The sequence below is a fragment of the Calidris pugnax genome, unplaced genomic scaffold, assembly GCF_001431845.1.
Source record: "Calidris pugnax isolate Ruff unplaced genomic scaffold, ASM143184v1 scaffold72, whole genome shotgun sequence".
Lineage (NCBI taxonomy): Eukaryota > Metazoa > Chordata > Aves > Charadriiformes > Scolopacidae > Calidris > Calidris pugnax.
Window position 1 is genome coordinate 1,252,229 of NW_015090808.1, and position 12,685 is coordinate 1,264,913.

The 12,685-nt window shown below is 48.8% G+C and overlaps 1 long non-coding RNA gene across 1 annotated transcript in view; it reads left to right on the forward strand.

The window, feature by feature from the left end:
• LOC106885844 overlaps positions 1 to 7,147 on the forward strand; it is a 45,801-nt gene extending 38,654 nt beyond the window's left edge. The window contains exons 7-8 of the long non-coding RNA XR_001411514.1: positions 5,316 to 5,510; positions 6,991 to 7,147. This is a non-coding gene — a long non-coding RNA (uncharacterized LOC106885844). The remainder of the gene's footprint in view (positions 1 to 5,315; positions 5,511 to 6,990) is intronic.
• The last annotated feature ends 5,538 nt before the right edge of the window (positions 7,148 to 12,685 follow it).

Consider the following 12,685-nt stretch of genomic DNA (forward strand, 5'->3'; position numbering starts at 1 on the left):
ATTTCAACCCAGGGTTTTGCAGAAGGTGTGCTGGGCCTGTTGTATAAGCACCAGACTGCATGGTTCCTCAGTCCCTCCAGAACTTCCCCGGCTGTCACTGGTGTGAGGCTGTAGGTCCCCTCTTCAGCAGCACCTATCCCAGCTTCCCCGGGTCCCTGTACCTCAGCTGGGACAAGGAGGAATTCACATCGAGCATCTCCCCTCACCCCTCCTGCCTGACCCAGGAGTTTGGGCTACCACTGCCAAAATCTGCTAGTCGGTGAATTAATTGACTGCTATTGATACACTCCTCTTCTGCTTATGGATGCAAAATAGGAATTCTTGGCCCATTCCTGATAGATGTTGAGGACACAGATGCAAAATGGCATTAGCTTCAAGCTGTTTGTTGCTTTAATAAAAGCAGTTGAGTGCACTCAATGATTTTATGACTGAGAGGACCCTCTTTCTATATAACACAGGGAAGGTCACCCAGTCCTTACGTAGGAGATAATGTATGGAGCCACTAGTCTCAGTTTGAAGAAAACAGAGAACCCGTTACTTCGACCTCCCTCTAATTGCAGATGAGTTTATCTGAAGAGGTGGAAGGTCTTCCACTAGATGGAACAATAGCAGAGAGAATGTCATTAACCCTTTTCCACAGTTGGTTTGCAGGAGCAAACAGCTTTGCAAGCACGTTGTTCAATGTGCATCGCGCTTTCCCTCCATTGGGGGTGAAGATCTTAGGGCAGGAGCAGACGTCGAGGAGAGCTGCCCTGTGACTACCAACGGAGATGTGTGTATTGATACTGCCATCTCCTCTGGCTTGAGCAATCCCGGGGCGAGGTCATCCACACTTTCATGTGCTAGCCAGCCAGCTGAATTCTCACACCCTTATCTATTATACCGGCTAAGGCGTCGCTCTGTTTTCTCTTCTATCTGCATAACCAGGTGTTGAGCAACTGGAATGTCATTCCAGAAATTCTGACTGGGCTTGGGTGTGTGCTCCTCGCAGGAATTACTTCTGGGAATCACTCAGGAGGGCCAAACAATATGGTTTCCAAAAATTATGTTACTGTACAGCATGCGTTTAAATTAGAGTCGCGTGATTTAGCCAAGCACGGTCCCTCTGTGGTAGAGTAGCAAACTCCTCTGCGTGGTGTTTCAGAAGGTGACCCAGCTCCTAGGAGCTGTGTGCTATTTACGTAGTTATGATGTTTATTTATAGTGCATATATGTACCAGCGGGGAATTAGGGTTTATTTAATATTTTCTGTTGTTTCAAAGTTGCAGCAGCAGTCTTCATCCTCCCTTGTCTTCATCACATGGAAGGTTGGCGGGCCAGCAAAGGGCAGATCGCTGAGCCTTGGTCTTTCTGGGTACACGTAGGGGGAAATATGGCCAGAGGCAGAGGGCAGAGAACTGCACGTCCCTCCCGGGCACCACAATGGCATCAGGAGCCCCCCAAACTGGCCCAGACAGGTGAAAAGTTAGGAGCAGCCTTGAACAGCCAGAAAAACATCATGAAGAATTCTGCCCTTTTTTCTTGTCTTAATGGCTTCCCTTTTTGAGCTTTATTTTATGGTGCCAGGGAACCTGACAAAGCAACCAAGATAAATAGGCCTCAAAGGAAAGCAAAGCTGAAGACTCTTTGGGCGCCTGTCACCAAATTGCAAGGGTCAGTTTGAGCACTGGCACCTTGTAGAGTTGGGCTGTGTTCTTAGCTTACTGTACAACCACACTTCAGCTCTGCGTTATGCAACTGCTATTAGCATTAATGAGTTACAAGGCTAATATACTGATACTATTCCTAGAAGCCATCTGCCTGGGAATGCACTCTTTTGGACAAGTTGAGGGAGTTAGATGGAGCAGAGAGGACCTGGGTGCCTTGATGCTTTATGGGACACCTGGATCCAAACCCAGACGTGGGTCTGGTCTTCAGCCATGAGTTTCAAAAGTTAACACAAAAAAACCACTGTCTCTGTCCAGGGTCAAATTTGGATTCTGGTTAGGAATAACATCTCCCAATGCCGATGGAATTGATATCCAACCTGATGGGATCTAGGGGACACATTTAAAAGCAACTATTTAAAACCTACTAACTAAAGAGTGACATAAAATTCAGCCCCAGACCATGAAAATGACCTGCTGTGGAAATCTCATTTAATCCTTATTTTGAGTAAGATGAAAATAGCTGTCAAATATTAACATTTCTAGTAGCGGTGTGCAGAAATTACACTTAAAAGAAGCCTTCTCTCTTAAAAAGATCTACAAGGGCTGTGAGCGCAGCATCACCCATCTCTAATAGCTCACTGATGTCAAGAAATTGGCTTTGGTTTCTAGTGACTGAACCTCTTACTTGGTTTTTGGGTTAGGAAAGCAAGCCCCAGTTTTCTGGGGCTGGCAGACATGCAGCTGAGGTCTCAGCTTTGTATTGTCTCTCCAGAGGCTGCACTTGCTCTCACCGAGGACTGTTTGCACGCCCAGACTAGGCAGTGGTGCAGTGGTGCAGCCGTGTCCTCAGCTGCACGAACCGGTACCGATTCTGCTTGTGCGCTATGCAAACACCCACAATTACCTCTAGAAGATCCTGGCCGAGGCTGGAGATTTCTCATCTGCTTGGATGTGGCACTTCCTATCATGTGCCCTGGCAGCTGCACAGGTCCTCATTTGGAGAAGAGCCCTGGGGGGAGACAGGGAGAAGACAGGGAGCTTTAGTTGAAAGGCGAAGGGATCAAAGGCGGGCGATTAGCATCAGAGCCTCTCATCCCTGGGACGGGGTGTCTGCGCGCTGCCCTCCCCGGCATCGCACTGAGAGACACGGGTCACTCCTTTGTTTGCCTGAAAGCCTCCCAGGGAAGGGGCAGGAGCCCACACCGGCCACGTGGCTGGGACCAGCAAGATGCGACTGGAGATTCCCGGGGACGCTCTCGGCCAAACACGAGACCTGAAAGACTGGTGGGAGGCGGGCAGGTACCCGGAGAATGAGAGCTGGGGTTCTCCACCGCGTAAACAATGGAAACCACAAAACAACCACGCGTGCTCTGGAAAATGGCACCTCAATTTCAGGGCCAAACAGCTGCCCAGATGCTCAGGCTTGAAAGGCAGTGACTCAAAGCCAGGACCGGCCTCCCGATTTGCTGCCTCGTGCCGAAAAGCTGTGACATCCTCAACGCTGTCGCAGAGCGGGGTTGGGGAGAAAATTGCCCCGTCCTATCTCTGTTGCCTGCTTTCATGTTGGAGATAGCGCATGACAGGCTGCAGCGCTGAGCCCGATGCTGATCTGTGGATATAGATCAGGAAGAGCTTGGCTGAAGCAAACAATTATTCCCGAGTAAACTGGGAACAAGGAAGAAGTCTGCAGGCTTCACTCGCAGGTTCTCACGCTGTTTTGCAAGCCTGAGCAATCCTGTTTTCTGTAGCCGGGCTGCAGGAGTGCAGTTAGCTGTGTTACACACAGCTCTGTCTGCGGCACCCGAGGACCCTGTGCTACTTTGGGATGTTTGCAGGGATTTAAGGGCTAAGAGAGAGCTGGGGGATTTTCTGAAGCACCAGTAAGGCACTCAGGGCTTTACAAGGGCTGTCTGCTGTCGTAGGTGGTGCATAGATGAGACTCCCTGAGTATATGGACCTCTTTTTGCCTGTTCCCTTTCAGTTGGGGGAAAAAAAGCCGTGCCTTAAGCACATCACCTCCCCCCCTCGCCTTTCTCTAATTATCTCCTGAAGGCCTTACAGGGATTATCACCTTTTCCAGGTAGAAATGTAGCCCTTATTATAAACATGTGGACAGGGTGCTCTGTTGTTAGCCAAATTCTGCTCAGCTTTAGGGGGGTCAGAGCTGGACCACTGCCACCCTGGAGGGAGCCCTGCCCTTCATCAGCGTCTTTCCACTTAGCCCCTGAGCTTTCCTGGGGTGCAGTGCCAGGGATCAGGCCACCCTTTCAGCCAGTAGCTCTGCTGGTCTATACATGAGTGCGGTCCCCGCAGCCTCGTAGGGCACACTTGGTGCATTGACCATGAGAAGGTTCACCCCGAGGGCAGTTCCTTGCCCAGCAGCAGATAACTACCCGAGGGCAGTAGTCTGAACCCCCCAAAACAGATATTGCTGTGTACACAGAGGAGGCTGTGGACATTCCACAAGTGCTGTTCTCCTGCCACATGTAGCATACACAGTTTTACAAGGTACTGCTTGTTCACAAGCATTTATAGTTTGGAAATACTCTTGTACATGAATATTGTGAGATTGAAAAATGAGAGAGGATACAAAAAATGGAGTAAAGCCTTCTGTAGGGCTGGGCACATACCTTCAGCTCCCATTTTGAGTCTCTGCAGCCCTCCGTGCTGGGTATGGCTGTGGGAAACATTCCCAGATCTATATACTTATGCACAGTCAGCGTGTACAGCGTTACACGTGTGTGCCCAGCTCCCACTGTCAGCAAAATAACAGATGCTCAGGGTTGTCTTGGGATAGACGTGCTCTGAGGCACACGTCCTGGGTCTGAAGAAAGCTACCCCTTGCTTGAGTTTTACTTGTAGGTCCCACAGAGAAACTTCCATGTTCAGAGGGTTTCATACGCCTGTGTAGTTACTGTTCAAAGGACTGGGAAAACCTTTGCTGTGTCCTGTTCTAAATTTTTGGGGAATATGAGCTATTCGTTGTGGTGGTGCTAGTGAATAATGGATTATTGGTGGCAACCTCCAAACTTCTTAAAGCTCTGCAACTCGTAATTGCAGGATATTTTTTAAAATGCCAGATACAAAACCAGGCACCTAAAATAGAATCTCAGCTCAAACCTTACTAAAAGCAATATTTCGCACAAAAATTCAAAAAGATAAAGGAAGACCCTAGGTCTTTTCTTGGGCTGGGGGCAAACTACACTGTAGGTGCTGCTGCCTCACGTGGTCTCCACCAGCCATCCCAGGTCCCAGCAGTAGCAAATAAACCCCCTACAGTGGTGTGTGTCATGTGTGCGGAAGAAAGAAGAAATCACTGGGGGCTGAAAGGGGAAGAGGGATTCTCCTGAAGTCTGGATGCTCCGTGTTAACACTCCATGCCCAGTTAGAGCCTGATGCCGTGTACTCTTTTCTTTGCTGGTTTTACAGTCTTGGGTGCAGCCTAAAAATAACTTGGGAAGGAATTATTAATGTTTTTTTCCTTAGAGGCGCAAATAAAGCTTAAAAAAATACTTCCTATGACTGGTTGCCAAACAACCATGAAACAAAACCACCCCCAAAGCCGAAGGGGAAAGTGACGGCCTTAGCAGAAAGTAGCCCTCTGGTGGGCTCTGCCCAGCTCTGGTGATAAGGCACTGACATACTTTTGTCATGTTCCCTCTGCAGATTGGCTGCTCATCTCTGCTCTCTAATTAGGCCCGCTCCAGCTTTGTGGAGGAGGAGAGAGCCGGCGTATGCAAAAGGTGTACACAGCAAACGTGTGTCTGCTGTGCTGCCGCGTCCCAGCCCGGAGAGACAGCCTCGGCCTGCACACCTCTCTTCATGGAGCTCCTGGGATATAACAGAGGCTTCCCCTGCCAAGTAAGATGTGACAAATGAAATGTGTTTGCCCGTGGGAGCTGGCTACAGGGACATTCAGCCTACAGGTCCCAGGCATTCAGAGAAGGGGCCACACCGTGCAGCGGCCTACGTCATCTGGCTGAACGTTCCTCTGCTCTGCTTTGCTGTCACTGCACTGGTGACAGTCAAGGGCCCTTTCTCAGACAAAGTTTCTCAAAACACTGACATTTCCTGACCTTGGCACACCAAAGAAGCTGCCCCGACCAGCATGGGCCATGCCCAACGCTTGCATGGTTATGGTTGTGGGTAACAGCCCCTCCTCTGCCTACATGGGAGGGGTGTGCAGCCACATTAACTTAGCTGGGAAACACCATGGTCAGGCTTTAAATGCAGCAGCTGTTTGGCCATCCCAGCACCCTGTTTGCATTCCATATGAAATCCTCGCACAGCCCCAGACACCAACGACCTTACCAATAATTAGCAATGGACATTTCATTCCCACATGCCCTTGGATAACAGGGAGGTGTTTTTTTGATTAGCCTGTCAAACACCTGACAGGGTGTTGTAAAGCTGGTTAATTTGTATGGCTGCTGTGCTTGGGATGAACGCTGTTGCCTACAACAGAGGGAGTAGTCTTCTGCTCTTCTGTCATAAGCCTCTGGGGGACTTCCCATCCACCTTGTTTGGGTACAGTTTTTAAAAGCTCCTATATGATTTAGGATTTCTTCACGCAGTTCAGCGGCCAGGCCCCGCAGTGTGGATGCCATCAGGACTCAGAGCTGCAGAGAGCCCAGATACACCCCTGAGCTCACCAGCAATTCCAAGCATCCAGCATCATCAGGAGAAATCTTTCCAGAGAAACCAGCTCCCTCAAAAACTGCCCCTCAGTCCCTGCTCTGTGCTAGTGCCCAGCTCAGTCCCACTGGGGAAAGTCGAGAGAGAATTAAGCTAAGTTGGATGGCAGGCATGGAGGTGCCTCCTCACAGAGGAGCAGCACGAGGAAAAGCAGAAATGAGACCTTTGTGTGTGAGGCCTTCTGTGGGTGATGTGTGCACCGATATCTTCATGTTATCCACAAGGCAGGGAAAAGGAAGGCGTTGTGCTTCCAGGTGGAGCCTGGCACTGAAAAAGCAAAGGTTCTCTTTTTTCAATCAGCTTCTCTTACAAAAGCCTTGAGATACGGAGGTGGTGGGGCCCAGGGACCCAACTGCATAGACAGGGCATGCAAGGGCCTCCTGTAGGAACCACTTCAACCCACATCTGCTCCTGTCATGCCACGCTCAGTGCTGGCATCAACGGTGCCAATCTGCATCGTACATGGCTGCACCCAGAGGAACGCGTTGGGGCTGTAAGGTGTGCGTTTCCTCACATAGTGGGTGATCAAGGAGATACCTGGGGTGTGAGAAAGTGCAAGAGCAGGTCTGTGGAATCACTGAAGAAGGAAACAAGCTAGAGGAATTAGCTCTGACCTTCATGTTTTAACTGTGTCTTCTCCTCCCAGGGCAAACAACTGACCGAGAGATGAAGATGGTGCCATTGTGGATAGAGCAGGCTGTGGAAGATGAAAGACGACAGTGAAGGCAAGTCCCCACTTTTGTCACATCTCCTCTAGTAATCCTCCCACCACAGCTGGCTCCCTTTGGAATAACCACACTAAGGTGACCCCCCCACTTCCTACGGGAGAACAGGAGTGGGACTCAGAGCAGCGGTTCCCAGGCTCGGGGGATGTCAGCCTGAAGCAGGCTGTTCTTTGTGGCTGTTTAGATGGGAGTCTGATAGTGAGGGAGCAGGGGAGGCTGCCAGAAAGTGCAAAGGACGGCAAATAGAGCTGATATGTGCTGACTGAGAAAGCTTGGGAACTGTTATATCTGACATCACCCCTGTCATTAGTTGTCTTCTGTGGAACTGGGCAGGCCCACTTTGCAGACAAAGTGGGTAGAGTAAAAGTCTCAGCTTCTGGCCTTTTCTGGGCAGTGGGTTTTTCCTCACTTACAGAGCCGGTCACCGGTGTATTTAGTGAACACACGATGATTTCTGTACCTGATGCTCACCCTGCAGAGCCTATTCTCAGCTGCAGCTTGGGATTCTGCAATCTCTGGTGTCAATGGGGTGGTCGTGGGAAAGTCCTGCCAGCCCCTTACTTCAGGCAGCTTCTCACACGCATGATCCTTTGCTTACATTTGTAGTCTAGGAGTGTCACCACGTTGGGGCCTCAGCAAAGGCCCTTGCATAAATACCAAATCCCCTGTGACTAAGCAATCGGCTGCAATTTTAGAGTGAAGGTGTTTGAAACATTAGGACATATTTGACTACACGGAACAAAAACAAATGTCTCCTCACTCATGGACTTAGCTTTTATAGATCTGCATGCGGCAAATTCTTTTGCTTTGTGTCTCTTGTTTTCTCTTTCATGGTAATAGCTGGGCATGAGTATGTGGGTTTCCTTGTTTGTTTTTAAAGGCAGTGGATGGAGTTGGAAAAGTTTTTCTGTGCAGGAGGTGTGAACCTACGGTTTAGCTTTGAATAAGGGGATTATAGAGTCAGAAACATGGGGAAACCCTGTTCTGGTAGGTCCTGTACACATTCCTTCAAACTGTTTTGGCGTCTCTCCAAAGGCAATGATGGTTTATGTAAGGTATTGTGAGAGAATGACAGGAGCGTGAGCATAAATCCGAAAATATGCTTGCTATTTCGTTGAAGCTTGTTCAGGGGTAGAGAGAAGGGTAGGCAGGCATAATGCTGAGTAGTAAGGTAGGCGTTGCTGGTATCCACTGAGGAAACCAGGATGGTTTCTCACATTAGTAACGGTTCCTCCTCTCGTTTTCAGATGAACAGTTCAAAAAAATTCAGCTTGACAGCACCTGAAACTTTTAAGAGCTTTGGGAAAGCTCTTAAAAAAGTTCTTCTTCAAACCTGTTGCAGTGTCACAATAGCCATATCTTTTTTTTCTCCCACTATTGAAGGGCAGATGTAATTAAGGCCTGGTCCTCAAGAATATGGTTTAGTGGGGTTTTTGGGGAGGGGGGGGTTTATTGGGGTTTTTTTGGTTTTTTTGTCAGAGTTAGGTCGATGGTTGGACTGGATGATCTTTAAGGTCCCTTCCAACCTAGATGATTCTATGATTCTATGATTCTATGATTCTATGATTCTATGAAAGGGGTCCAGTGTCACAATTCAAGTAAAAGCTACAATGCTTAGGAGCACCTTGGGTTTGAAAAGCTGTGAAGGCTGAGGCTGGGGTTAGCTGGGTCTTTCTGGCCCAGGCTGAATCACCTAAAGAGGCTCCTGCACCTACTGCTCAGCACTCTCCCACCCAGGCAGAGGATGTTGTCCCCACCAAACTGATCCCTCAGGGATGTTGCCCAGTCTTGGGTCCAGGAGGAGGCAGGCTGAAAGGAGTGATTCCATTCAGCAGCAGGAGCCTGTCTTGCCTCCTCTATGGCCAGACCCCACACCCACACTTTGTCCTTCCACTTTCCTTGAGGAATGGATGTTGACTTGCATGGAGAAAGCATTCCCCTCTTCATGAGTCTGTGGGTTACATCCCACAGAAAGCTCTGCTAGGTTCTCTTTACTCCCCAAGCTGTCCCTTTCCCAAAACACACCTCTCGTGGGCTCTGTTTTCTTCCCTGTAGCAAATTTTTCCCAAAAAAACTAGGGAAAATCTATACTGCTCCCTCTTCTTGCTGACCATATGAATGAGCAGTGATTCTGTTCATCCAAACCTCTTCCACAGTGCCAGACCCACCCAGTTAGTCTTTTTAATTGCATTGGTTGTACATAAAGATCCTCTGAAGTGGAGTGAGAGATGCTGGCAGCAAACCTCCGCCAGCCCACAGGGCCACTTGTTGCCCAGGAGGCCAGTTATTCTCACACTTTGCCACGGGGCTCTTCGCACCTCGGGGTGAAGTTTCAAAGCTGCCCTTGTCCAGGCTCCAGGGTACCTTTGTCCCCAGCGTTCAGCCATCCCCATGTCACAGGGTGATGTCACAGGGTGATGTCACAGGGTGACAACCCCTTGCAAAGTCCAGGTGAAGGCTGCCACCTACTGAGTCACCAGAGCTGCCTCTGGTGACACCTGAGCGTGCCTGAGAGGTTTCTGAGCAGGGACAGCAGCGCAGGATTCAGCAGGACCCTGGTTCTGTATTTTTCATAAGCAGCACCAGTCCCTTGCACTGTGTTTATATCTAGACACATTTTGTGTGGATAGGAGGACTTTGGTGTGAGTTTGGTCAAAGCAGTCTTGCTTTTTAAGAAAGAATCGTCTTCAAAACCACCCCAAGGATGTTACTCTGTGTTACCTGTTTGTAACTTGGGGCTCCTGCTGTTAAAAACTGCTGCTAACTCAGCCCCAGATGAAATAGTGGGGAAGCCAAGCACAGAGTAAATCAGATAGACGCTCCTGAGCCTTGAATGGCAATGTTCTGACTAAAGTGATGCTTGACAATTTGAAAGGATCAGAAAAGAAAGGCTCTTTCCCCCCTCTCAAAATCTTGAGATTAAAAGCATTTGGTCCCCAGGAACGAAGTTAAGCACGTCGCACTTGTGTTCCTTTATAGCTAGTAGAATGAAACAGCTCCAGTGGATGACTCGTCTAGTCATTTTAGGTACCTCATTTAAAATTTATTTCCCTGTAGAAATGCTTTCTCCTTCACTATCTCAAAACAGCTAACTTAATTTTGGTATTTGTCCAGTCAGTGGTTAAATACAGGGTGGGTGAACACAGCACTAGTTTCTACAGATAATTCAATACTTTAGAGCCCACTGAAGTAGAGAAGACCCCAAGGGATAGACTGTGTATAGCAGTGGAGATTTAGCAACTGGTCTTTAACATGAGTGGTACTAGAGGCCAGGTTTACTAGACTCATATTCTTAAAGCAATTAAGATCCGATTGTATAATGAATGAATTGGAGATCACCACAAAGCTATGAGTTTCCCACCCTTGTTTGAAGTTGCAAAGACCTGGGATCATCTCATTTAAGCATCTGTTGCAAGTACAATTTATTGTGCTGTTGCTGGGAGGATTATGATAAGGGAACAAAGCTGCAGAGTTAATTAATTAATGGAAGTCAGTGGTGGGTGGGGAGCACTGCGAGGCTACAGGGCTCCCCATACCTTTCGCAGGGCTCTCGTTACCCTGGAATGTGCTCATGGCCGTGAGGTTGGATCATCTTTGATCTGCAGAGAGTCACAGGCCTGCTTCCAGCCAGTGGGTGTGTTAGCGCCCTGCTGTCAGGCTTGATGGAAGGAGCAATTAAACCCCGTTTATGTAGGAGATAGATAGCCCCGGAACAAGAGAAGCCAACACCCCAAAAATCCCATGACATGGCCTGCGCAGAGCTAGGCCCCATGGGTGGCTGGAAGGGTCTTGCTCTTCAGCTTACATTCACTGGGAGAAAACAGTTGCTGTTTGTATTAAGCAAACTTGTTCAGGAAAAGGTTGTTTTCTTTGTTTTTTCCAATGCCTGGTTTTAATCAATAACAGACTAAGGCCAGGTGGGTGTTAGGTTTAGTGGAACGGGGCTCCAGCCTGGCTGCCTGCTGCCAGAGGCAAGGCTGGAGAGCTCAGTGACAGCACTGGAGAGGAACTGATAGCAAGGGACTGCCTTCACCAACTTCAAACACATCCCTTTATCAAAGCGTGATTCAAGACATCACTCAGCAAGTTGCTACAGACATAAGTTATCATCTGAATACCCAGCACATTCCAATAACTGCCTGTGAAACGGGGAGAGTTTGTTTCTTACTTAATATTGGTCAATATTTCCCTTTTGAACAGACATGAGAAGAACTGTTTTTCTTAGCAGACATGATAGGCCTGCGATCCTCTGCAAGTTCTGGGAACTAGCAAAAGCTTCTAGTAAGAAGAGCTCAACATTTTAAAAACATGCTTAATTGTTTAGAAAAAGAAACATTTTCAAAAGCTAGGGCAGTCCAGTGAGGAGTCTGGACTTTCAGAGGCAGAGGGGAGCCGTGGGAGCTGCTTCACCACACACACATATGGACTGGTTTGCCCTCTCCTCTGCCTGCAAGAACAGCCTCCCCGGATTCAGACCTGACGTGAGCAGAGAGGGAACTGCAGGCTGGAAATGCCCTTTGTTTCTCCGCATGGATCATGGTGCCGTGAGTCACGGTGTGAGGAGAAAGCTGCTGTCAAGGGCACAGGGGATGCACAGCCTGCCAGATACAGCTCTGTCCTGACCTGACCTGCTGGCAGGGGACGTGGTGATGAAGACCACCCTTACACACCTCCCTCCCCTCTTCAAAGAGAAAGCTCATGTGCCAAAGTGCTTCGTGGTACAGAAACCTCATGTTACTCCGTGAAGCCACGGAGCTGCATCACAGCACAGTATCTTTAGCTTATTTTCCTAAGGAAGTGAGTCTTAGCTATTGTGCAACGCCTGTGTCTCTTAGTCCCCCTCTAACAGCAGACCAAATGGAGACACACATCAGGGAGCTCAAGGATGTGATGTTCCTGTCTGTGTCGTGAATAGAGCTCACTGGAGGAAGAACAAAATCCCCCCCAGTGCCTCCACTAAGTAGAAACTGGCAGTGGAAGCTCATCTCGGAGAGCCCACAGGCTCCAGCTCTAGACACCATCCAGAGGAGACCTGGGATCATCAGTCCCTGGGCAGCAGGTGCTTTAAACAGGCAGCGCAGGGACAGACAGAGGAGGAATGAAGATAAGAAAACTGTAGGAAAAAGCCTTTCTGGAGCTCAAGCCCATCCTTCCTTCATTCTTGCTCTGATGCAGTGTTTATGCAAATAATTTGATAAGCCTTAAGAAGCTGAACCGGTTGGCTGTTGAGTTCAGCAGTTGTCAGCTCGCTGGTTGAGGGCCCCTCTGGGCTGGCAGGATGAGAGGTCGGTGTGAGACCACGGTCTGGTTCAACACTCCTGACCTGGGTCAGCAACACAAACTGAAGAGAAAGCCAGTAGAACTTCTCCCATCGCCTTTCTCTCTGACACCGAGCCACTGCTTGATTTCCAAGGCTCAGGAAGCTCCTCTCCTCAGCCACAAAGTGCAGTTGAAAGGGATTAAAGGAGCATTCAACTGCAGCCATACATTATAGACCACATCAGGCATGTAAAAAATAAATGGCTGGGCCTCTGAACCTTGATGCTGTGTAGAAACTGTATTATTCTCACAAAAATATGTATTACAGACACTTTCTTATTTGCCAACTGATTTCTC